This window comes from Odocoileus virginianus, chromosome 19, assembly GCF_023699985.2.
Source record: "Odocoileus virginianus isolate 20LAN1187 ecotype Illinois chromosome 19, Ovbor_1.2, whole genome shotgun sequence".
Lineage (NCBI taxonomy): Eukaryota > Metazoa > Chordata > Mammalia > Artiodactyla > Cervidae > Odocoileus > Odocoileus virginianus.
In genome coordinates this window covers 21,984,817-22,010,765 of record NC_069692.1, presented here as the reverse complement: position 1 = coordinate 22,010,765, position 25,949 = coordinate 21,984,817, and the positions used below count along the sequence as shown (strand labels likewise).

The window sequence follows — 25,949 nt, the reverse complement described above, 5'->3', positions numbered from 1 at the left end:
ATCTCCTTGCAGTCCAAGGGACTCTTAAGAGTCTTTTCCAACACCACAGTTCAAAAGCATCAATCCTTTCAAAAGCTCAGCTTTCTTTATGGTCCAACTCTCACATCCATACATGACTACTGGAAAAACAATAGCTTTGACCATATAGACCTTTGTTGGCAAAGTAATGTCTCTGGTTTTTAATATGCTGTCTAGGTTTGTCATAGCTTTTCTTCCAAGGAGTAAGCGACTTTAAATTACATGGTTACAGTCATCATTTGCAGTGATTTTGGAGCCCTCAAAATAGAAGTCTGTCATTATTTTCTTTGTTTCTCCATCTATTTCCCATGAAGTGATGGGACTAGATGCCATGATCTTCATTTTTTGAATGTTGAGTTTTAAGCCAGATTTTTCACTCTCCTCTTTCACTTTCATCAAGAGGCTCTTTAGTTCTTCTTTGCTTTCTGTCATAAGGGTAGTGTCACCTGCATATCTGGGGTTATTGATGTTTCTCCCAGCAATCTTGATTCCAGTTTGTGCTTCATCCACCCCAGCATTTCTCATGATGTACTCTGCATATAAGTTAAATAAGCAGGGTGACAATATACAGCCTTGATGTACTCTCCTTTCCCAATTTGGAACCAGTCTGTTTTTCTATGTGCAGTTCTAACTGTTGCTTCTTAACCTGCATACTGGTTTTCAGGAGGCAGGTAAGGTGGTCTGGTATCCCCATCTCTTGAAGAATTTTCCACAGTTTGTTGTGATCCACACAATCAAAGGCTTTAGCATAGTCAATGAGGCAGAAGTAGATATTTTTCTGGAACTCTCTTGCTTTTTCTATGATCCAGCGGATGTTGGCAATTTGATCTCTGATTCCTCTGTCTTTTCTAAAGCCAGATTGAACATCTGGAAGTTCTCAATTCATGTACTGTTGAAGTCTAGCTTGGAGAATTTTGGGCATTACTTTGCTAGTTTGTGAAATAAGTGTAATTTTGCGGTAGCTTGAGCATTGTTTGGCATTGAAATGAAAACTGACCTTTTCCAGTTCTGTGGCCACTGCTGAGTTTTCCAAATTTGCTGGCATATTGAGTGCAGTACTTTAAGAGTATCATCTTTTAGGATTTGAAATAGCTCAGCTGGAGTTCCATCACCTCCACTAGCTTTGTTCGCAGTGATGCTTCCTAAGGCCCACTTGATTTTGCATTCCAGGATGTCTGGCTAGGTGAGTGATCACACCATTGTGGTTATCTGGGTCATGAAGATCTTTTTTGTATAGTTTTTCTGTGTATTCTTGCCACCTCTTCTTCATATCTTCTGCTTCTGTTAGGTCCATACCATTTCTGTCCTTTATTGAGCCCATCTTTGCATGAAATGTTCCCTTGGTAGCTCTAATTTTCTTGAAAAGATCTTCAGTCTTTCCCATTCTATTGTTTTCCTCTATTTCTTTGCATTGATCACTTAAGAAGGCTATCTTATCTCTCCTTGGTATTCGTTGGAACTCTGCATTCAGATGGGTATATCTTTCCTTTTCTCCTCTGCCTTTCACTTCCCCAAATTAGGAAATCCTTGATTCTTCATTAATCTCTGAGCTTCTTTTTTAGCACATATTTTTAGCAACTATGAATTCCATGTGTATGTTGTTCTATGCAGTTTCAAAACTTACATTGCTCTGTATGCTTGTTGCCAAGTTCTATAATAACCATTTAAAAATATTTTCCCTGATATATTATTTTGCACCTGTGTAAACCTAAGCAGCTGTGCTCAGCTATGTATAAATGTTTGCTTATGTGCTTCTGTTACACTTATTTATGTGATTCTGTCTACAGCCAGTTGCTCTATTAAATGATAAACTTCTCAGGGCCAAGGACCTCACTCTACTTCTGCAACAGATCTGAGTATCCTCCCAAGAATAGATTTCAGGCTTTAACAGGATATTAATGACATGTTTCCAAATATCGTGTTCTCATCTGAGAGCACTATTTCTTAAAGCAGTTTCAGCCATAGCTGGTGTTCTATGGAAATGTTCAACTTGGAGGCCTTCAGTTAGTGATTTTTCACATTTTAAAAATTAAAAGCACAAAGTTATAATTTGGGGAACAGCAAGTTAACAATCAAGAAAAAGAAAAAACAGTTCAGTAATTGTTGTGACTTCTCTGGTGGCTCAATGGTAAATAATCTGTCTGCCAAATAGGAGACACGGGTTCGATCCCTGGGTCGGGAAGATCCCCTGAAGGAGGAAATGGCAACAACCCACTCCACTATCTTTCCTGGGAAATTCCATGGACAGAGGAGCCTGATAGGCTACAGTCCATGGGGTTGCAAAGAGCTGGACATGATGGAGTGACTAAGCAATAGCTTTTAAGAACGCTTCAGATTATATTTTCTTTGACTAGTGAAGTGATTGATATGTTGGATGAAGAAAGTATCAAGCCACACCCAATAGTCTGATGCTCATACTGCACTTTTAGAGCACTTAGTAGGTGCCTTACTAGGAGCTTGGTTTGTCTCGTCTCATTCAGCCTCCCTAGCACTCCAGTGAGACAGGCGCCTTGTTCCTCCCCGTTTCACATTCTAGGAGACCAAGGTTAAGAAAGGTTTATCCAAGATGCAGCTGAAAAGAAATGCAGCCAAGCCATGTTAATCTCTGAGCTGTACTGCTTTCTTCAAAAGGATTTTATAGATGATCTATAAAGATAATGCCAATATTCCCTTTTTTCTTCTTTCATAACACTACCCTTGCCTGGACCCCTACAAAGGGAGAGGAAATTTCATTAGTATGTTCATGATTAAGCTTGCTTAGTATAGATAAATAGTTACAACTGCATGGGTTTCGGATGTTTTGCTAGGAAAATTTTTTTAAAAAAGAAAACTCTCTGCATTTGTTTGCCTTCAAATGCTCCCGCTCTCCTGCAGCCTGGCTCTCCTTTCCCTGCCTTGGAGTGAAGTGCTCAAGGGAGCGCTGTCCTGTCAGAGCAAAGTCATTAAGGACAGTGTCTCCTTGCCTTTTGAGTGGACAAGCAGGAAGCATCATTCGCTTTCCCTTTCTTTTACTCTTATCCTCTTCCTTTCCCACCTCAGTTCTACTCTCTTAGAGTAAATAACAGCTCACTTCACCCAGGCGTTGGGTAACTTGAGCCATCCATACAAGCACCGTCTGAGAAAGCTGGCTCTCAACACTTGCAGGCACGCAGCTGCTTGGGGCCGTCTCTTCGGCAGCCTCGCCATCCCCATCTGCTCCTCCTGGATGTCAGGGCCCAGCAACTATAGAGCTGGCCTCTGGGCCTGCACGTAAAGCATGCTTTCATAATAAAAACATCCAGTTGGTCTCTTCCAGCTTCAAACATTCTGTGAGTGTCTCAGCCATGAGTTGTAGAGGATCCAAGAACCTCTCAGTGGAGTCAGGACTAGAATTCCTTCATTTGTTCTGTTTTACAACCAGAGAGTTTACAAGGCATAGTAACATGCTGTGTTCTATAATGTGATGGCGGAGGGCAGAGGAGGATAGATAGAAAAGGATGCTGATCATGTGTACACTTCAGGATCCTCAAATGCCTGGCTTCTGACAGGGGCTTTGCTGCATTCATAATCCTCCCAAATTGTATACTCTTCAGGCCACTTAATGCCTGCATCTGGCTTTGGTTGACTGACTTTTTGAGTAGTTTAATCTACATTGTGTTTGACTAAGAAATTTAAGTTCCTGCAGGTTAAATATGAGGAAGATAGTGCAAATAATGTGGATAACTAACATGTCTTGAGTCTCTTACATGTAGTAGGCAGTGTGTTAAGCATTTTTCTTTAACTCCTCAGCTCTCACAACAACCCTAAGCAGTAGGTCTTTTATTAGCACGTTTTTAGGACGCAGATGTTGAGGTAAAATAACTTACTGAGAGCTCCAGCTCAGGCAGTCCCAATCCTTAGCTTTGCTGTTAGCCACAGTACTGTGCTGGTGTGAACTGAGACATTCTGTCTTTTATCTGGCTCTTTTGATGTCTTCGTTCTTTGTCTTCAGTAAGTCAGTGAATTTCTTTTTGCCTTAGTCACCTCATCAGAAGATGTTATCTCTTTGATTTCCAGAGATGAAAATGGAATCACACGTTTCATGTAGGAGACTGGAATCAAACAATTGGCGAAATGTACTCTGATCAAAACCCAGAGACCACAAGTGACCTGCCATTTGGCAACAGAACTGGGGTTGGCACTCACGGCTCCTATTTCTCACTCCTCACCATGAAGGCTCTTCTACAGAATATACTTACACTGTAAGAAGTATCGAGTATGGTACAGTGGTGGGATTCCCTGGGGGCTCAGACAGTAAAGAATCTGCCTGCAATGCAGGAGACCCAGCTTTGCTCCCTGGATTGGGAAGATCCCCAGAGAATGGAATGGCAACCCACTTTAGTATTCTTGCCTGGAGAATCTCATGGACAGAGGAGCTTGGCAGGCTATGGTCCAGAGGGTTACCAAGAGGCAGATATAACTGAGCATACACACACAGGATAGTGTAGTAATATAGCGAGTGCAGAGCACAGAGTAGAATTTTCTGTGTTCAGTCAAAGTTTGATATAAATCAGTCTTCCTATCTTAATTTTAAAAATTAAAAAAATTCTGTTTATTTTACTTGTAAATAATTGTATCTTTCTTCACATCAAAAGAAATTCCATGTTGTATTATAAAAGGGAACAGTTAACTTCTGTGACTCACATTATTATCTTTGAAAAGAGCCATTCAATAAATAAACAGTCCTTTTTTCAGTTCAGTATTGTTTATGTTTTCAATGCAGTCTTCTATAAAATGTAGCATAAATAAATAAGTTGAAATTGTTTGTTTAGACATACTAAAACATTTACTCCCACACAAGCGATGAAACGTAGACTTTTCTTTTGAGGCTTAGATTTTTCTCACAGTATTATAGTGGTTAACTGGAGTTCCATTCATGCTCCAGTTCATTACATATATGAAACCCTCAGGAAACACATTGTATTATTGTTCGTGAAACACTTGAACATTATAGACTGAGTTTAAAAACTATATCATGGGTAAGAAGCACAAGGTTGCATTATGTTTCTCTTCAAGGAATCTCAGGATTTCTAACTGTAGCTTTAACTGTGTTATACAACAGCTCTCCCAGACAGCATTTTAAACAAGTAACCTTATTATTTCTTCTTGCCTTCTGCATGTTTGTGTGTGTAAATGGTGAAGACTTATAGTATTTTCTGTGAGCCCTGCCCACACCTGACCCACACTAAGAATTTCCAATTTCTTTACATTGGCAATAACTTCTCACTAGGCCTTTCATCTATAAGGGTCACTTAAAGGGCAAGAGACCCACCTGGACATCAGACTTTGGAAAGCCTCCTCTCCTCCAACCTGTGGCCTGTTAGCATTTGCAGTCCTGAAAAGGAGAAAAAGAAAGGAAGCAATGCCTCTCATCTACCCTAATTTCTCCTCAGGATACCAGTCTATGATTTGGCTTGTTTTCACCTTCACATTCTTAGAAGGAGAGCTGATGTGTTATTTCGGCATCCTTGCCTCCCTCAGTCCTTGGAAACCTTCTCATCTTTGTGATCGCAGCTCTGGCACAGTTGACCACTCTATTCTCTGAAGTCTTCACACCTTTCACTTTCTAGAGACAACTCACCTTTGGTTTTCTTCTTAGCTCTTCGACCACTTTTCCTTTTCTTCTCTTTACTTTGTTGATTCTTCTTCCTTCTTCCTAAATATTAAATGTTATTAAGTTTCCAACTGTCTTGTTCTCTTCCTCAGCTTTACAGATCACCCTGACTTTCACCCAATCTCTTAACATGAACTCCAAAATTTTCTCTACAAGTTTTGCCTCTTGTTTGATCCTCTTATCTGAGCACCAGACACAAACTTCCAACTGATCCTTGAACTGTTCCAGCTGGAAAACCTAAAGCATCTCAAATTCAATATATGTAAAAATTAAACTATCACCTTCTCTCTAAAATTCATCCTTTTGCTTTGTGGACATGGGTAAATGTCATCATTTCTGATAGATCCGTTCTATCTTAAAACATCAGAGTTCTTCAGCTCCTCTCTATCTCACTTCAATATCTGATCATTTGCTAAAATCCTGGCAATTCTATCTTGAATGCCTCTCGAATCCAACTATTCCTAGTGTCCCTCTAAATATGTCACATATTATCTCTCAGTCTAGATAATTCTATTTTATGGATTAGTGTTTCTGACTTCAGTACCTGCTTCCTTCTCTCCACTTCCAATATATTCTCTCCATGTCACCAGAGTGGCCTTTATAACATAAATCTTAACAGTAGATGCCTCTGTTTATAAATCTATAATTCCTTAAAGATCCATAATGTTAGGCAAAAAAAATCATACAAAGGAATATAAGGAATAGTTTCAATATTAGTAAAGATAACATACATATACACAGTTCAGCAAAATGTAAGCAGTGCTTATCTTGTTATTTCTGAGTTGTAGTATTGGGATGAGTTGTATTTTCTTATTTTTGTTTGCTTGTATCTCTATACTGAGCATATGTTACTTCTGTAACAAGGCAAAAACATTATTTAAAAGTAAACTGGTAGGATTAAAAGGAGCTGATCTAAGTAACTTTGGAAAATAGTGTTTTTACTAGATGCTATAAAACTGAAAATGAAAAGAATGATACATAACACTGTACTCTAGTTGGGAAATTCATTTCTTTCCTAACTCCTCTGTCCATGGGATTCTCCAGGCAAGAATACTGGAGTGGGTTGCCATTTCCTTCTCCAGGGGATCTTCCCGACCCAGGGACTGAACCCAGTTCTCCTGCATTGCAGGCAGACGTTTTAACCTCTGAGCCACCAGGGAAGCCCATAAAACTGAAAATGAAAAGAATGACACATAACACTGTACTCTAGTTGGGAAATTCATTTCTTACAGGGTTATGGGTTAGCAATTGTGAGACTACTTTACAAGTATATAAGGAATGAACAAATACATAAATAAATTGCAGATAATGGGATCAGGTTTCTAACTGGAAGGGACAGAAGTTACAAATAAGTAAAGAAGGCTGAAATAAACCTGACAGTAGAAGATTAGAGTTGGAAACATCAGCACGAATGCATGTTTAGTTTGATACTTGAACAGATGGGTACAAAAGAATTATTGATATGTGTATTTACATGGGTTAGCACACATGTGTATATTTCCTAGCTCTGGCCTTTGAGAGGGCCGAGGAGCAGCGAAACCCAGTAGCAACAAGTACACCAGCACCTGGGCCTGGTTTCCAGAAGTCACTTTCCAACACGAGGAACCAAAGCTCCTTGGAGAAGTGTCTGAGTCTAGTCCTGGGTCACAGAAAATCAGTGATGAGCCTGGAGCACTCACAGTGACAGAAAGAGAGGAACTGCGTTAAAAAAAAAAAAGAGATGGAGCATTTCAAAAGGACACAGGAACCAACTTGAAAGAGCTTGAAATGGCCAAAGGTGGAACAAATTTAAGCAAAGAGAGAGAGAGAGAACTGAATTATATCTCAAAGAATTGTTAAAAAAATTCCAGCTTTCATACTAATATAGATAAATGGTTGATTAAATAAATAAATGAGGGGGGAGGGGCAAATCTCTCTTACAGAAGAATTTCAAATAATATACGCATTAATAGACACCACTCCCCTCTCTGAGGCGGAGAACTTAATTCTCTTCTCCTTTAGTGTAGGTAGATTTAGCACCACTCCTCTAATGAGTGTTGTTAGAAAACAGAAAAAAGTTGTCCCTAAGCAGTGGAGAAAACTAATAAACAGTACCTTAATCATGTGATCACCTCACCAGTGATTGATAAGTGGTTTTAACATTGTGTTCCTTATTATGTTCCCCAGGACGAATGGAGCGTGTTACCTCTGGGGTATCCTTCCCTCAAGTCATGAGAAAACAATAAATAAGCTAAAATTGAGGGATGTTCTACAAAATATCTGACCAGTATTCTTCAAAAGTATCAAGGTCACGAAAAACTAGGAAGAGTAAGAAACTTTCACAGATAAAGGAGACTAAGGAGACATGATGCAATGTGGTCCCCTGGATCCTGGGACAGAGGAAGAATATTAGTGGAAAAACTGGTGAAATCCAAATGAAGTCTGTAGATTAATTAGAGGTAATATATTAATGTTAATTTCTCATTAATTAATGTTAATTAACTACTGTTAATTTCTCATTGGAAAAGACCCTAATGCTGGGCAAGACTGAAAGCAGGAGGAGAAAGGGATGACAAAGGAGGAGATGGTTGGATGGCATCACCAACTCCATGGACATGACTTTGAGCAAGCTCTGGGAGTTGGTGATGGACAGAGAAGCCTGGCGTTCTGCAGTCCATGGGGTTGCAAAGAGTCAGACATGACTGAGTGACTGAACTAATTAATGTTAACTTCTTCGTTTTGACAAATGACTCATGAGTATGTAAACTGTTAAGGTTAGGAGAAGCTGGATGAAAGTGTATGGGAACATTCTGTTTGATTTTAGCAACTTTTCTATAAATCAGGTACTACCCCAAAATACGAACTGGAAGGAAAGAAAGAAATACATCTTACTGTCTGTGCAGGGCTTCTCAATTTGTCTTCAAAGATTCATCTGGAAAGTTTTCAAAATTACATGCCTGGGCACCACCTGGGAGATTCCGATTCAGTGGGATGTGATTGAGTCAGGAAAACTACAATACATAATTGTAAAGTGGCACAGAAGAGCCACATATACTTCAGGTATGGCAAAAACCACTTGTCAATAGTACAAACAGAGCCTGCCTATTTCTCCTAGGCAGACTTTTAAACTTTTTATAGTAAACAGTTGCTCAGAGACCACAACCAGACCTGCCTTTTATAATTATAATTAACAGTATCCAAATTAATAAGGCATTCTGAATATAAGGAATATAACTGGTAGATTAATAGTTTGTCATACAAAGAATTACATGACTATGTATTTTACTTCTAAATACAGTATATTATAAGTTTTCAACTTGACACCCATCAACCCAAAATCTTATTAAATATTTATGAGCCAAGAAATTATTTCCACACCCTCATTTTGCATTTCATTTGCTTTGAAGTGAAAATTTACACAACGTCTTTCCTGTGGGATTTTCATGTGGTCGTCCGGTACTTGCATGCTTTTTGTGAAACTGAAACAATCTAAAGTCATTTCAATAAACAGGAAAAAAAAAAAACAACTTGGTAAGATGTAGGGGAAAGTTAAAGAGTACTGGAGAAAAAGACTGAATTAGAGAGTCCATGTAGATTATATCCCAAGTGTTTGTACATGCCTCTGTGAGTGTTTGTGTGCATGGAGTCTCTTACTGACGTCTAAGGATGCCTTATTCATGAGGAAGAGTCGGGGTTCCTTAGACTATGAATTTGAAAGAAAATATGTATACATACATTTTTTTTTTTCTGGGTCATGATAGCAGTAACCCATAAAGAGTTATGAAATGCTGGCTGTGTGTGGTCTTTTTGGTAATGATAACATACATTTATATTAACTAAATTGCTGCACTTTTAAAGTAAATAACTGGCAAATAGATGCATTGTGATGTGATCTCATAACAAGACCTATGGCTAATGATCCAGTGGAACACATATAAAGTGTTATTTATTTTTCCCAATAGAGAGTTGAGAAAGGTCTCAGAATGCAATGAACATTCTCAGAAAGGGGTGACCAAAATGAAAGCCTCTGCTCAGAGATAGAGCATTCATTCATCAAGTGTTTACAAAGTCTTTACTATGTGCCAGGCACAGTTCCAGGGTTTTGAAATAAACTAGTTGACAAAACAGACAAACATCTGTCTCTCACAGTTTACTTTCAAGTAGGGAAGATAGACAATAATGAATAAGCAAAATAAGTAAATGACATAGTAGGTCAAAGTGCTATGAAAAAGAGGAAAAAATAGAGTCGGGAAGGGGGATTGAAACTGCCATTTGGAGATGGGGAACGATTGTTTCTTAAATAAGGTGAGAGGGTAGTTCTCATTGAAGAGGTGAGATCTGAACCAAGATTCAAAGGCGGTGATGGAGTTAGCTGGGTGGATTCTGGGGAAGAACATTCCAGGCAGAGGGAACACAGGGCAAAAGTCATGTTTGGGGAGCAGCAAACAGGCTTCTGGCTGGAAGAGAGATAGTGGTGAGAAAGGAGGAGGAGGATAGGAAAAGAGGCCAGAGACACAAGAAGCAGGGGGGGCTTTGCAGCCACTTATGTAAAGACTGGGGTTCTTTCTCTGCATGTGATGAGAGCCACAACAGGTATTTCTCTCCCTTAATTTACCTTTGTCAGAAATTTACAAATTAAGTCAATACAAAATTTTGAAGGCTAGAGAGAATTTGATAAACAAAATCAACATATTAGCTAAATGTAAAAGTACAGAATGTAATTGTTTCCCAACCACACAGGAAATAGTTATATTCAGTTGTCTATGTATTAGAACACATATAAAATCTTAACACATTCAAGAAAAAAGAAACAATACATAACATACTATCTCACAACAGTCTCACAAAAGTAGACATTAACAGGAGTAGAATAGTTTTTAAAAATATATATCTATTTAGAAGTTTAAAAGCACTCTTTCGAACAACTCTTGGTTTAACAAGCGTATCAAGTTCCATTATAAACTAGGAGAAAAGTAGTGATGAGAAAAACACTGTTTGTTGAAATCTATGCAACATAGTAAGCTATCCTCAAGCAGTAAATTGAATTCAGAACATTTCAGGATCTCTTATGTTGAAGTGGTGGCATTTATTGTGAAGTAGTGGACCCTGAAAATCAGAATGGAAACGTGTAGAATCTAATGTAGCTGTAGAATGTACCTCTAAACTCTGCTTACTTTGTTAGTAGAAGCATCTTTTCCTCTCTGACTAGGGAAGCTAGTCTCTTTCAGCCTGAAGACTCTGCAGCGGCCCCCACTTGAGGCAGTTTTCTTGCAGAAGATGCTGAGGACTGCAGGGTTTTAAGCAGAGGAATAACTGTTTCAAATGAATGGCTGTTATATTGCAAAAGACGCTAGGGGGCAATAATGGATGCTGGGAGACTTACAGAGGCTCTTAGAGTAATTCAGATGGGAGAGGATGGTGCATGGACTATCAGGGAGCAGAGGGTGTGGTAAGAAGTGCTCAGAGTCTGAAGGTAAAGCCAGTGCAGTCTTCCGGTTGGTTGTATGTACCAGGGAAAGAGAAGAATCGAGGATACCACTAAAGGTTTTCGTCTGAGAAAAGTAGAACGATGGAGTTTTCCCCAGATGAAATGGAGAAGGCTGCTGTTGGGGCAGATTTCAGGAAGTCAAGAGTTCAGTTTTGGATCTGTTAAATTTGAGAGACTAGATATCCAACTGAAGATATGATGGAAGCACTTGGCTATGAATCTAGAATTTGGGAGAGAGATTTGAGTTGAAGATCTACATTTTGGAGTTATCAGCATATAAATGATGAGGAAGTCAGGGACTTAATGAAATCACTAAAGGAGAGATGGCTGGATGGCATCACCGACTCATTGGGCATGGGTTTGGGTAGACTCCGGGAGTTGGTGATGGACAGGGAGGCCTGGCATGCTGCAATTCATGGGGTTGCAAAGAGTCGGACATGACTGAGCGGCTGAACTGAACTGAACTGAAGGGAGAGAGGATAGATGAAGAAGAGGCCAAGGACTGAGTTTGGGGGCTCTCCAACACTAACCCTGAGGGAAAAGCAGAATTACCAATCCAGGAGGCAGGGAAGGGATAAAGGAAGGGCGCTGGTAGGGAAAGTGGGGTCAGAATAAGTGCTTTCTTTTTTGTCTTTTTAAGATCAGACACATAACAGCATGTTTGAATAGTGATAGAAATGATTCAAAGGACAGTGAAAAGTGAATGGTATAGGCGATAAGAGTTGGTAGATCAATATCCTTGGTTAGACAAGAAGGATGGGATGTAGTATACACAGAGAGGGTCTGACACTTAGGAAAATGGAAATTTCATCCATGGTGGATATGCAGAGAATGTGGGTGGATATTTTAGTAGTTGTCTGTGGAAATTTTCTTTTAATTGCTTCTATTTTCCAGTGAAGAGAGAATTGAGGTCAGCATCTGAGAGCAAGGATAGTCAAAAAATTTTATGAAGCTATAAATATTATGTCAAAGAAATGTTTCACTTTTGAACTCTTTCTATTAAGCATCATTTTCCAGTTTTGCTTGCACAGAATCAATGGAGGCAAGAGTTCAGTTTGAGAAGTACAGGGTAACAGGTAACAGGGTGTACAGAGAATAGCTACCTTGGGCACCTCTTGTCCATCTCTTTCATGTATGACTCAAAGTGACATTCTTCCGAAACTCAGTATACGTTGTGGGAAATTTGGGGACTTTGATCCCTTGGAGAATATTCTAAAAGGGTAACCCATGACAACTGCACAAACTGCTCCCATATTACTCACCCAAGGACTTATGAGTGCTAATCCAATGGAAACAGTATAGACAAATTCATCTTGACCCCAGAGGTCTGGCTCCACCCAAGGCTGAAGTGTCTTTCCTCTTCTGTACCATGTGAGTTTCCTGAAGCAAATATTCATCTTAGCTGCACTTAGCTGTCAGGTCTGTTTAGATATGAAAAGCCACTCACATCTCACTGCCTTTAAAATAAGATATTTTTTTCCCCCGGCATCTCCTGAGATGCCCCACAGCAGAGCACCTTCATGTATGCTTTAACTGAATGAGCATTTAAGCAGGTAGCTTCCTGAGAGGGCAGGAGCACTTTGAAACAGACAAACAACATTAGGAAATTGACTCTTCTCATTTAATCATTCATTTCTCTGTTTAGAACTTTGGAATTTATTAGGCACCTAGTTTAGAAAGGCATTTGTTTAAATAGGGAAATATTAAGAAATATCTTTTTAAAAAAGAAGAAAGAAAATGGTAGCTCTGCAATTTTAATCTCTATCTTGGATAGAGATAACCTACAGAGAAAATTGCTTTATTTTGTTGGCACATTGTGTATGTGTGTGTGCACGCACATGCATGTGAATGTGGATATGAAACTCTGGGCAGATCCTCTGACCTTCCACTCATCCATGTAAAATAGGCAATTTTACATCTTCTTAAGTCATGAACATCGAGTCTCAACTTTCTAACAGTCCACTCTGAGGTATTAACCATCACATCAATCTCCAATCAAGGTTAAGTCTCTTCTTACCCTCTCCCTGACTGAAGACCAAGTTTTGAAGGTCAGACTTCTGTCTCTCCATGGCAACCCCTATTCCTGGAAGCTGGTTAATCCTTCCAGGGTGGAAGAAAGAGGGTAGAGGAAAGTGAAGGCAGCACTGATGTGTTAGAGCGATGGCTCCCAAGAGCTGGTTGTTAAGTATCAGGAAATCTATGAGAGAGTTTTTAAACTGTTGGTAGCTTGAAATCAATCATGGTGCTGCTGCTGCTAAGTCACTTCAGTCATGTCTGACTCTGTGCAACCCCATGGATAGCAGCCCACCAGGCTCCTCTGTCCACGGGATTCTCCAGGCAAGAATACTGGAGTGGGTTGCCATTTCCATCTCCCAATCAATCATGGTGGGTATTTTTATACCACAGAAATTGGTAAGTGCTATAAGTTAGGACTTTCCCCTCTCTGGATAGCTGTATTTGCTAACCCACTGTCAGTCTGGAATTTGCCCTGGCTGTTGGTGTTTCAACTTAAAACACACACACACACACAACATTAAGAGCTGAGTTGAGTTTATTCTTACTAAAGACTATAGCCTAGGAGACAGAAGACAGCATCTCACATAGCTCTGAGAAACTAGTCCAAAGAAGTATAGGAGGAGCCAGTACATAGAGATGCTGTCAAGATCAAGATTTTAGCAAAAGGTTACTACTAGTCATGAGGATCAGATGACACAATGATTTTAGTGCTTTTCTATTATGAGAAGATGCAAGACTCTGGGGTCATTGAAATTCTTCCTTAGATATGTGTTTTACCTACCTACCATATATCCAAAAGACAGACTGCTTCATCCTGAATCCCTTTCAAGGTATACTTGTAGGTCAGTAAATATAGTGGCTAATGATTTGACCCTCGTAGAACTGGAATGGTAGGGGACATTGTTTATAGTGCCCTCGTTGGTCATAAATTTGACCAAGGTTTAGGAGGCAGTTCCTGGCCAATTCATCTCATGGTGCTAGGAAGGCTTATTCCTAGTCAGGCAAGGATTCCATTGTTAGGTCACTTGGTGTGTTATTTTTGGACGACAGCCTGTTAATAGCATTCTTTGTTTACAGTGGCTTTGTGCTCTCTAGACTTACCAGACAGTTCACCTCTTCCCCCCTCTGATCTGTGAGTTCTTTGGACTCCCATCATCAGATACCTCTGATGTGATGGGCAGTGCATGTTGCCCTTTGACAGGCCACTCCCAACCCTCAGTCAGCTTCTGGTTTTAGATGATCACTCCATGGAATCTTGCTGTTGAAGGTCTTTTTGGGCTCTGGGCAGGCTCCTTTCTCATATTACCCCAGGACAACATTTCTATTATATTAATTTTACTTTTATTTTGTCACACAAAGTAATTACTCAGTGGCTTGAAGTCACACACATTTCTTATCTCAGTTTCCATGGGTCAGGACTCTGGGCTCAACTTAGCTGGGCCCTCTGCTCAAGGTCTCACAAGGCTGTAGTCAAGAGTCGCATGGGATGCATTCCTTTCTTGAACTCAAGGTTCTCTTCCAAGCTCATGAGATTGTTGGCAGAATTCCATTTCCTAGTGGTTGTAGGATTGGGGTCCATGTTTTCTGGCTGGCCATCAACCAGGAGCTGTTCTTAGCTCCTAGAACATGCAGTTCTCTGTCATATTCCCTCTCACAGGCACTTTGACAGCATGGCAGCTACTCTTTTGAGGAGAGAAGGTGAATCTCTATCTTGGTTGCAAAGAGGAAGTTTTATGCAATGCAATGTAATACAGTCACACAAGTGACTATCCCATCCTCTTTGCCTAATCATGTGAGGGACATTCCAACACTTCATCACACAATGTAACATAATCAAAGCAGTGATATCCAGTCACTTGTCATATTCTGTCAGCTAGGGGCCAGTCACAGGTGCTGTCCCCATTCAACAGGAGGGAATTGTATGGGATTGTGATTCCTTGGAGATCTCCTTAAGTTCAGTTTACCATACCCTTTATAGGTTCCACACTTGGATCCTGAGTTTCACAGACTTTTGACCACCATCAGGGAAGCACAGTTCTCAACAGACTCAGCTTTCTCTGTTTTGCTGCCAAAGCAGCCTGCCAGATTTTCTTTCCTTTAAGATTTCTTGGGCAGAAGTTAGAGACATTTCTACTGTGTTCCACTGGAGGATAATGTGTGATTCCCTCTGGTGTTCACTTTGAAGCCCAATTTTTTTGGACCTGAAGCTAAGGAAGTTGAAACTGACATGACATCCCTGCCCTTTTGTGGAAAAGAACTGGTTATCCCAGCATAAATTTCTCCAAATAATTCTTCTCAAATTTTCTTTCTTCTTCATATTCTGACTTCTTTGTGTAAATTTAACTTGCCAATGAGCTCAAGAGTCAGAGCCTTCAATTTCCTTAATAGGAAACCAGTAGGTTACCATATAAAGTTCGTAAACTAAGAATAGCAGCACATATATCATTTTAAAATGTGAACAACTACCATAGGAAATAGTTAAGATTGAAAACTGGGTGCCATTGGAAAGCAGGACTGGGTGTGGGCAAGAGTAAGGCTGGTCACTGCTCGTTTTCTTCATAGTCTTTGCAGAACTAATTAATTTTTATAATATCTACTTGTATGATTTGGATTTGAAGGGAGATACATTCAAAGAGTCACTTTCCTTTGGCCTTTTACATTGCATATGCTGCTGGAGGACCGAACATTGGAATTTTTCTAATTCAGTTTACTCTTCTGTTAGGTGAACATGGCAATGCTTTAGAAATAAAGAAATAAAAACTCTTGGTAAAATATTTTGAAACCCTCTAAGGAAACATGCCTAAAAATGTTAGCTATGATGAGTCAATTTGCCATCAACCTTCTATATTTTAAGTCAAATACTCTTTGTCTAAGTTATTTCTATTCCAAAACTATGATCCAGTCTCAGCTGAAAATGTATTTTTTTTTAACACAAGCTACATTAATGCCTTATATTTAACATTGTTTAATGGTGAATTTTTAATTGCGTGTTTGACATTCTTGAAAGTCAGTGCTCACTTTAGTGGAATACATTCTGTCTAAAGTGTACTCTAATCTTCTTCATTGTACTAATCTTCCACATTAATATCCTAGGCATATAAATATATGCAGAAAGACACATATACATTGGAGACATAAATTTTGTGATATATAAAATCAAAACAAATATTGACGTGATGAGAGTAGCATCATAGCTGGGAACCAAGCTACAAGTGTAACATGAGGAAGCCTGTGTCAGTGATCATGAGGGTCAGGCCAAAGTCACAGCGGGGACAGTCCCTGTAATCAGCAGCTAGAATTATCAATATCTAGGCTTGAGTGGCCTGGTGCTCCAGGAACTCCTTTTTGAGCTGAACTTTCCAACACTTGAAAGGCAAATTTGAAAGCAGAAGTTTCCATTAAGCTTAATTGTTTATCTATAACAAATTGACCCAGGCCATTTTGGAAATGCTCAACACTTAAGATAGTTTTGGTGGATAATAGGCGATTCCAGGCTTCCCAGGTGGTGGTAGTGGTAAAGAACCCACCTGCTAATGTAGAAGATATAAGAGATGCAAGTTTGATCCTTGGGTTGGGAAGATTCCCCTGGAGTGCATGGCAACCCACTCCAGTATTCTTGCCTGGAGAATGCCATGGACAGAGGAGTCTGGCAGGCTACAGTCCATAGGGTCACAAAGAATTGGACACGACTGAAGCAACTTAGCACACACGCACAGGAGATTCCAGTTATTTGATCTATTTGATGTTCCATTCATCACCTTTGTATGAAGTGATGAGGAAAGAAATTCTCAAACAAAATTCTAGAGTCACATATAGACATTTGTTAACATTTATTACTAAGCAGGGCCAAGCCAGCTCGACTCTTTAAGACTGAGAAGGTCTTAACTATCTGATTTTAGGTGATTTAACTGTTCACTACATGGAAAGTTTAGTTGAGGCAGACGTACTGATTTCCTGGAGACAGGATTTTGTTACCCTGACAGGTGACATCAGGCAAACAGAAGTCTTCTGACTTCCCAGGTGGATACAGGGCAGCAGGCACAAGCTACAGGTCAGGTTAAACTCTTATTCTAGGGTGGAGAATCTCTCCAAACTATTTTATTTTACCTCCTCTATATGTCAGTATGTTGTTTAGTTGCTCAGTTGTGTCTGACTCTTTGAGACCCTATGGACTGTAACCCTCCAGACTCCTCTGTCAAGGGGATGTCCCAGGCAGGAATACTGCAGTGGGTTGCCATGCCCTCCTCCAGGGGGACTTCCCGGCCCAGGAATTGAACCTGCATCTCCTGCGGTGGCAGGCAGGTTCACCACTAGCATCAGCTGGGAAGCCCCTCTACTTAAATAGGTGTGTTACTCGCTCAGGGGTGTCAAACTGTTTCTCCAGGGGATCTTCCCAATTCAGGGATCGAACCCATGTGTCCTTCATCGGCAGGTGGATTCTTTACAACGGAGCCACCAGGGGAGCCCCCTCTTTATATTTAGGGTGCCTATGATTTCATCACTGAGAGCCCATTCCTAATTTTCTTTATGCTAATTTCATAACTCGCTGGTGTAGATGGAGGAAAGCTTACCTGAACACTGTGCTAGCCTTCTCTGAAGTGTGGGCTTCCTGATTAACTGTAACTAAGTAGCTCATTGACCATCCCTAGGATGGGAATTTCTGCTTAGGACAACACACAGAACCTAAAGCTTAAAGTAAGTGCTATTTATGCTGAAGTAGCAACATTTTAAAGCAAAACATGGACATTGTAACAATGTCTATTAGCTGGATTACATACAGTTGCATTTTCTGACAAATACTATTCTCCTGGAGCAGGCAAGCTCATATTGTTGAGAACAAAACACTTGATGGGATGATACTGCATTCATCTTTCACACTGGAGCTTGATGTTTCAGCTGTGTACCAAAAAGGAACATAAATTTCTTTGTTTAACTTCATTCTTTGCCCATTTCTGAAATAAACTTGGCAGACAGACTGCAGGCTCCTGATTATCACTAAGCTGCCCCAAACCATTGCAAGCTTTTCATCTCTTTTCAGTGGCACCAGCAGAAAATTGATGTCTTATTTGTGGCATTAGTTTGAACCTAATGCCATCTCTCAAGGAGAGACATGCTCTTTATTTAATGAGTCTACACCCAAGATTAGCTCTGAGGGAAGAAATTAGTCTTTCTCTCTCTCTCCCTCCCCTCCTTCCTCTCCCCTGCCTTTCTGTTTCCCCACAGCCTGTCTTTTCTATTCTACTTTCTGTGTTGTTATTTTTTGATCTCTTCCAATAAGTTAATTAACTGCTTGGTTCTTTGTATTAAACAGATCTAAGCTACTTCTACAAAGGAAGTTGGTAGGATTTTCATTATTCCAGGTCATAAGAAAGATCTTCTATGGCAACTTCTATTATTTCTGCTACTCGTTTTAAATGTTGCAAATCTACAGATTATCCCATGGCCAATAACTTTGTGTCTGAATAGCTCAACCCTCTGCTGAGCTTTTTCTTGGTGCCTTTGTCTTCTTTTACCAGTTGTCGTGTATCATTAGTTCCTGTGGGCAGGCACTTAAACACTCAGGTTGCCTTTGGACATCTATTTATTTTCCATTCATCCATTAAATATTTACTGATCACTTCTTATCAAGGGTGAAAAGGATATATATGTAAATGAGGTAAATGCATCATCAAACCACAGTGAGATACTGAGTGTTTCACAGCAGTGCTTAAACATTTCTTTGGGGGCTCCTTACTCTACAAAATGGAGCATCTGGAGAATGGCATGTTAACTCCACTTCACAAAGCCATGGGTTAAGACTGTAAAACTAGGGGCTAGAATTAACCTTAGCTTCCCTTCCTCTCTTCCTTTTTTCCTTCCATCCTCCATTTTTTGAAACACATCTAGATTGGGAACTGGACTGACAGCTCAATTAAGTGAGGCAAGCAAAGATTTCCCAGCTGGTGCCAACTCAAAATGGATTATATCAAAAGAGGGAAAGCAGACTTCCCATCTGGAAAGCACCAAAGACCTTGAACCTCACAGCATGGATCAGTGAATTAAGGATGAACAAAGCATTGAAAATGTGGTCAAGCCACAATATCTTTGTATTGTACCTTTAGAAAAAACTGAATAGAAAAGATCTCTGGCTCACAGGGAAGTTATATTGAGTCACGATTTATAACCCCTGCACAGAGCTCAATACAGAGCAGGTGCTCACTAAATACTTGTTAGCTGAAGTCACGTTTGACTCGAATTGCCTCTAAAGCACCTTCATCTGACCCAGTGGTATTTATGGACCTCCTGGTCACAGTCCTTCCCTGGCTTTCTCAAAGTAGTATCTCCATGCAGGGAAACCTTCTAATCCCCAGTAAAATGAAAGACAGCATAAATATTCAGTAACTTGAGGGTTTAAGTAAATGCTCAGTGTCCTACCTATAAACATGTCTGCAAAGGATCTTGGTTTGTTCCTTGGAGATGAACCAAATGCTTTAGCTAATGGTAGAGCGTTTTTCTCTCCCTTTGCTCTTGTAGACCTGGCCTAACATAAAAATAAATATTTGCTTAAGATAATCTCCAGCTTGACCTTTCTGAAGGCACAGGAAGCTGGTTTTACTGTAGCCATCTACAGCTACAGGTTGGAATGTCTTGATATAGGGAGGACAATGTTTCCAAGGAAAGTGCTTCCCCATTTCCTTGCTGGTTGTATTAATGCCCCAGTATTCAAGTCGATATCTATGGGGTAATGGATACAGTGGATAATGGGGAGTGGTTTTTTTTTTTTTAAACCAACATAACACATCGAAATGCTTGTAACTGATGAGTGAATTAGGCTTAGCATTCAGCTCTATGGCTAAACACATTAATTTGTGAAAAGAACGTAGAGGTACGTACTGGGATAAACTAGTGGCTGTGCTTACATAATGTGGCTGTCCACTCTCATTTTCCTGAAGTCACCTAGCTTGAAAGCTTTCAAGTAATGGATAGGTAAGCTGACTTATGGAGAACTGGTGGGAGGAGCATGGTGTTGGTATTTACATCTCACCTCTTAATTGATGCTGGGCAAACATATTTCCTTCTCTGAGAATTAATATCTTAATCTCGTAACAAGGCAACAACAAGTGCTGAGTAGGATTTTCCCTGTTGTCCCAGAACCATCAGTAAGACCCAGAATTGGGGCTGTTTCCCAAATTCTAAGCCCTGAGAACTGTAGCTAATGGGACCTACTATCTCTTTCTTTGCAGGGGTAACTGAGAAGGATTATTTCCGCAGACTGGGCTTTATTGTTCCACTATCTCTTATCCCCTGCTGAGGTATGAGAAGACAAGCCTTTTGAGGGAGTGAAGTGCTCATTTCTTCTCTTGATCTCTTCCACTGAAGGCTAGAGAAGGAAGTCTGAGAGAATCATTCATATATTTGGGGGTGGCTAACGAAAGTCCCACTGACATTTCATTCCCTGGTTGAATATCTACTTAGCAGAGCTGATGAACTACCTCTGAGCTATTGTGTGTGTGTGTGTGTGTGTGTGTGTGTGTGTGTGTGTGTGTGTGACTGAGAGAGAGAGAGAGAGAGAGAGAGAGATCTCAGATGGACAACATGTACTTGGATGCTGGGGAAGGGACCCTCCAATGCAGAATTAGGATTTCTCACATGTGCCACATTCTAAGAGATACTGAGAGTGCTCCTACATATATACGTTGCAAGCTTACAAACAGGCCAAGGAAGTTGGAGTTTGGGATCATGTATCTCTAGAGGAATCTAATAACAAGGGACAAAAGAATGTGACATAACAGTGCCTGCTGAGGTCAGCCAGAAATGTGGCCAAATTTCGTAAGTAGTTGCCAATGCTTAGAGTGATGGCTCAGAGGGAGTGTTGGTGAGAGGGAAGCATGCTGGAGCCACAGTCAAGCAGAGATGGGGGTAAAGGGGAGGCATGCAAGCTCACTCTACCCTGTCCCAACTCTAACGGAGGTATTTCAGGGAAGATGAGGAAGGGAGCTGGCATCTGACAAAGGCCACATCTCTGGCTAGAGGGAGAGAGAAGAATGTGATAAATTGGATATAACATGATATCTTAATCAAATAAAGTGAATAAAAGCATAAATTAGGGATATGTTGTTATTGTTTGTTGGGGGGCTTGGTCTAGCACAGTTGGATACTGTCACTAGAAGAAAATAATATAGTTTCAAATTCACAGCCTAGGAATTGAGACTCTTCAGTAAACTCTCTCGCCTTCTAGTCCATTGTTCTTCCTGCTATATAAGGGCTGCTTATATAAGCCCTTGTGTCAAATCCTATCTCATCCCAGAAGTCTTCCTTAACGATCCCACTTTCCACCCTACCTTTTCCCCATTGCACTCCATCACTTTGGCATTTTTCTGGAATCCACCTTGTTTTTTATTCCTGGCCACAAGATAGTTTAGCACTTCAACTAATCTCACCTCCAGAGTATTGCCACACACTGCCCATGGCCAGCTGGCAGAGGCCCTGCTGTGTTTGGCAAGTTGTGTGTTCTGAAACAGGGCAGCCCAGCCAGTGTGTTAGTCACTCAGTTGTGTCTGACTTTTGCAACCCGATGAACTGTAGCCCACCAGGCTCCTCTGTCCCTGGAAGTCTCCAGGCAAGAATACTGGAGTGGGTAGCCATTTCCTCTCCCGGGGATCTTCCTGACCCAGGGATCGAACCCAGGTCTCCTGCACGGCAGGCGGATTCTTTACTATTGAGCCACCAGGGAAGCCCAGAGGAGTATGTTTTTCTAAACTGTGCAGAGACTCAGTCCACCAGGTGTGCACCTGTGGGATCATAAATGCTCAGGAGGAGTGTATTTTCCTGTTTCATGAGGGTGACCCTGAACTTTTTAACCATCTGTTTTCCCCACACTGGCTTCCCAGGTGGCTCAGAGGGTAAAGGATCTGCCTGCAATGTAGGAGACCCAGGTCCAGTCCCTGGGTTGGGAAGATCCCTTGGAGAAGGGAATGGCAACCCACTCCAGTATTCTTGCCTGGAGAATCCCATGGACAGAGGAGCCTGTCAGGCTATCCTCCATGGGATCACACAGAGTCGAAGATGGCTTAGCGACTAACACTTTCACTTTTCCCCACACTACTCTTGATTTCAAATTATCTTGTACATGACTGACAGATCAGTTTTCTTTTAATTAAGAAAATCTCTCTTTTTGTACATAAAATTCATGCTCCAGGGCACCCTCTTGTCATATATATGTGGTGTTGTTATTGAAGGGCTGAAATGAGACTCAGCCTAAGTGTGCAGTGAAATGAAAAGCTTCCTAGCACCATGATTCTTAAACTTTAATGTGTATACTAACCACAAACAAATCTCATAAAAACACAGATTCTGATTAAGAAGGTCTGAGTGGGATGTGAGAGTCTAACAAGTGCTTAGGTGATGCTAATGATGCTAGTCTGAGGACTACACTTGAAGTAGCAAGCAAATCTCATTTAATTCTCACAAAGATCCCTATGAGGTAAGGATTATTTTTACTGTTACTCTATGAATGAGAAAACTGATGGTCAAACTGATTAAATAATTTGTTCAAGGTCACGTGTCTTGTAAGTAGCGGAACTGGGACTCAAATGCAGGTCAGCCTGAGTCAAAACCTCTCTTTAATCACCATAGTATATTCCCTCCAGAAGAGAATGAACTTAGGGAAGGAATTCCATTCAGGAAGGAAGGCAGGCAAACTTGGTGGTGAACTGGCCTTGATCTTCTCAATCACACTGGGGAGGAGGTCACTTGCTATTAGAAATGAAGTCTGGGCATTGGGAATGGAAGACTTAAGGAGAATTTGGAGGGTGTGGAGCAGCTGCAGTTTGCTGTGTGCTTGGGAATCAGCAGAAGGAGCAGGAGGACTGTCTGCAGAAGGGAGAACTAGGTGAAGTTGGGTAGATTAGATCTGCCAAAGTACTGGATGGTTCCTCAGCTCCATGTTAGAACCACTTGTGCATCCTTAAAAATTTTCAAAGCTGAGGGCACGCCCAAGACCAATTAAGTCACAATCTCTGGAGCTGGGACACAAGCATCAAATTTCTTTTTGATGGTACCCTGGTAATTTCAGTTAGATAATTTGGGTAACCAAAAAATTGTTACAGACTATCTGCTTCTAATGCTAAAGTGGGGAAAGTATTTAATTATTTATGAAGAGCCAAGAAGCATTAAATAATGGTTTGGGGTTTTGGTGTTGCTTAGAGCTTGTCAAACTTTTTCTGTTTAGAGCTGAGTAGTAAATAAAATATTCTAAGTTTTGTGAGCCAAACAGCAAAATTAAGGGTATTATGTAAGTACTTACATAACAAGAGAGAAAACAAAATTCCACAAATTTTCTATTAGTGAAATTAAAAACTTTATGGACACAATCTTGAATTTCATATATAATTTCTATATGTTATAAAATATTATGCTTCTTTTTATTTCTTGTCATTTAAAAATATAAACATCATTCTTTATTTGTAGGCTCTTCACAACAGGCAGCCAACTGAATTTGGCCCTTGAGTTGAAGGGCTGAAATTTGTTGACCCCCGATGTGGTTAGTGATATGCTTTGATGAATCCTAAGAAGTTATCAAATATATGCATTTAAATAAAAATATCAGTATTCAGATAAGTGCCCTACTTGACTAGCAGTAAAACTGCCTTTGAAAAATCATTGTCCTTTCTAAGGACACTGCAAATTGAATGACAACATTTTGGGGCAAAAATTATTTTTGTCCTTACTTTTTACAATAAATTAAAAATAGCTTGTTGAAAATATGAATGCATTACATAGTTCACTGCATAATGTGCTTTATAAATTATTCAAAAACTTTAAAAGTATCTTATAAAAAATATAAATAGGGTTTGATTTTATTTTAAAATGTCTTAGTGTTTAACCAGATGTCCTCTCTGGGCCCTGATTTGTTCGAAAGTCCTGGTTGAAGAGTACAGCCTTCTTGGGTTTCTATTTTGTGTGTTTGGATACAGGAATTATAGGCCCCAAATTGCAATTTTATGGAAATACTGTCTGTGTCATCAGGTGAATAGTCTGAAGTGCATGAGAGGGTTTAGAGAAATTACTTTACTGTCTCTCTCTCTCTCTCTGTTAATCCCTAAGTGAATTCCAAGGATTACTTCACTAGTACAAAATCATACATCTGGTAACAATCAGGGCAAAACTTGAATCCAAATCATCTTACTGCAGATTCTGTGCTTAGCCCATCACACCACTCAAACTTCACAGTCACTGTGAAGCCAAAAACCCACCCCAGCAGGCCCTGTGTTTTAAAGGGTGTGCATTTGGGTCTGCTATTCAAGCACCAGAATCTTTACTTGAAGCGTCAGTGCTCACTAACTGGCTCACATATCTCTTTTTAATAATTCTTAATGTTTTCATTAATTCAGGGTTTTAGTTTTTAAAGTTAATTAATTTATTTTTTGGCCACGTGGCATGTGGGATCTTAGTTCCCTGATCAGGGATGGAATCCATGCCCCCAGCATTAGAAGCACAGAGTCTTAACAACAGCACACCAGGGAAATCCCCGTTAATTCAGGATTTTAAAACAACGACATGATAAATTAAGAAAATAATGATACCAATATTTCAGAATGTAGTATGCCCCTTTTCCCAGTTAACTTAAAAGTAAAAAGTATGAATAGATTTAAAAGCAATATAAGAACACACAAACATAGGTATAACTTTAGTGTACTTCTATTGCAAATTATAAACCCAAGTGGTCTCCTCTGATGGATTCTATGCTATGGGTATTTACCATGTATTACCAGCTCTCCTTCAGGGGTAGCAGTGTGGCTAAAAATGGTCATTTTATTGCTTTGCTAGGTTTTACAGTTTAACTGTTTCATCTCGACTTAAACAGGAGTATGTTTAAACTGGCTACTTATTTTATACTCTGTTGTCAAAAATTTTATAGAAGACTAACTTAAGGAGGTAAGTCACAATATAGGAAAGAGATATTTTAAGCAAAAAGGTATTATACTATGTAAAAAGAATATTTAAAATGTGCTTAAATATCCAGCTATATCTTAAATATCTTTTAGTACATATGCTCATGTTACTGAATGCTATGAAATTTTTAAGAATTATGTGTACAAATAAATTTTTACTGAAGTATGACATGTTTTAATAAAATGTTCATTACTGAAGCAAGATGAAAGTTGTAAATTCTATACACAATTTGATAATCTATATATTAACATGGAAGCAAAGTTATACATAAAAGAGATTGAAAAAGAAAAACCCACAAAAATTGCTAGGGATGTACCTGGAGGACAAACTTATTGAGTTTTTCCTCTTTCTGTTTTTGTTTCCCTTAATGAGTGTATATCACTATTAATTCTAAAAATCTTACTTTCATTTAAAAAGAAATCCTATCAGATGATTCAAGATCATAATTGCTAAGTATTTGACTATTTTGGATTGTAACTTCTTGTCATCCTTCTGTCTTGAGGCATTTTATAACTAGACTATCCTACATTATTGTATTAATGATTTCAGATAAAATTTCTCATTAGCAAAAACACAGTGGGAAAATTTTTTTAAAGAGCCTTAGGACCTGGTGATCTAAATATTGTGTTTATAATTTATTTACGATTGCAAAGTTGTTTTTTCCCCACTGCATATGAAAATATTCAATCGCTAGCAGAAGTTACTAGAAAATAAAAACTCCCATTTGAAGGTTGTCTGCTTTGAGAATTTGCCAGACGTGGAAGGGAGCCCTCTGCTGTTAGTTATATTTATTACAGTAAAATATGATTTATATTGTTTTGTACCCTTCCTTGAACCTACTCAGATTTTTAATGTTTCTATTATGATTGTACATTTCACATA

At 39.6% G+C, this 25,949-nt stretch overlaps 1 long non-coding RNA gene across 1 annotated transcript in view; it reads left to right on the top strand.

Annotated features, from left to right (window-relative positions):
• Window positions 1–8,082, top strand: part of LOC110135386 (uncharacterized) — a 77,368-nt gene extending 69,286 nt beyond the window's left edge. The window contains exon 3 of the long non-coding RNA XR_011481897.1: window positions 7,817–8,082. This is a non-coding gene — a long non-coding RNA (uncharacterized lncRNA). The remainder of the gene's footprint in view (window positions 1–7,816) is intronic.
• Window positions 8,083–25,949: the final 17,867 nt, after the last annotated feature.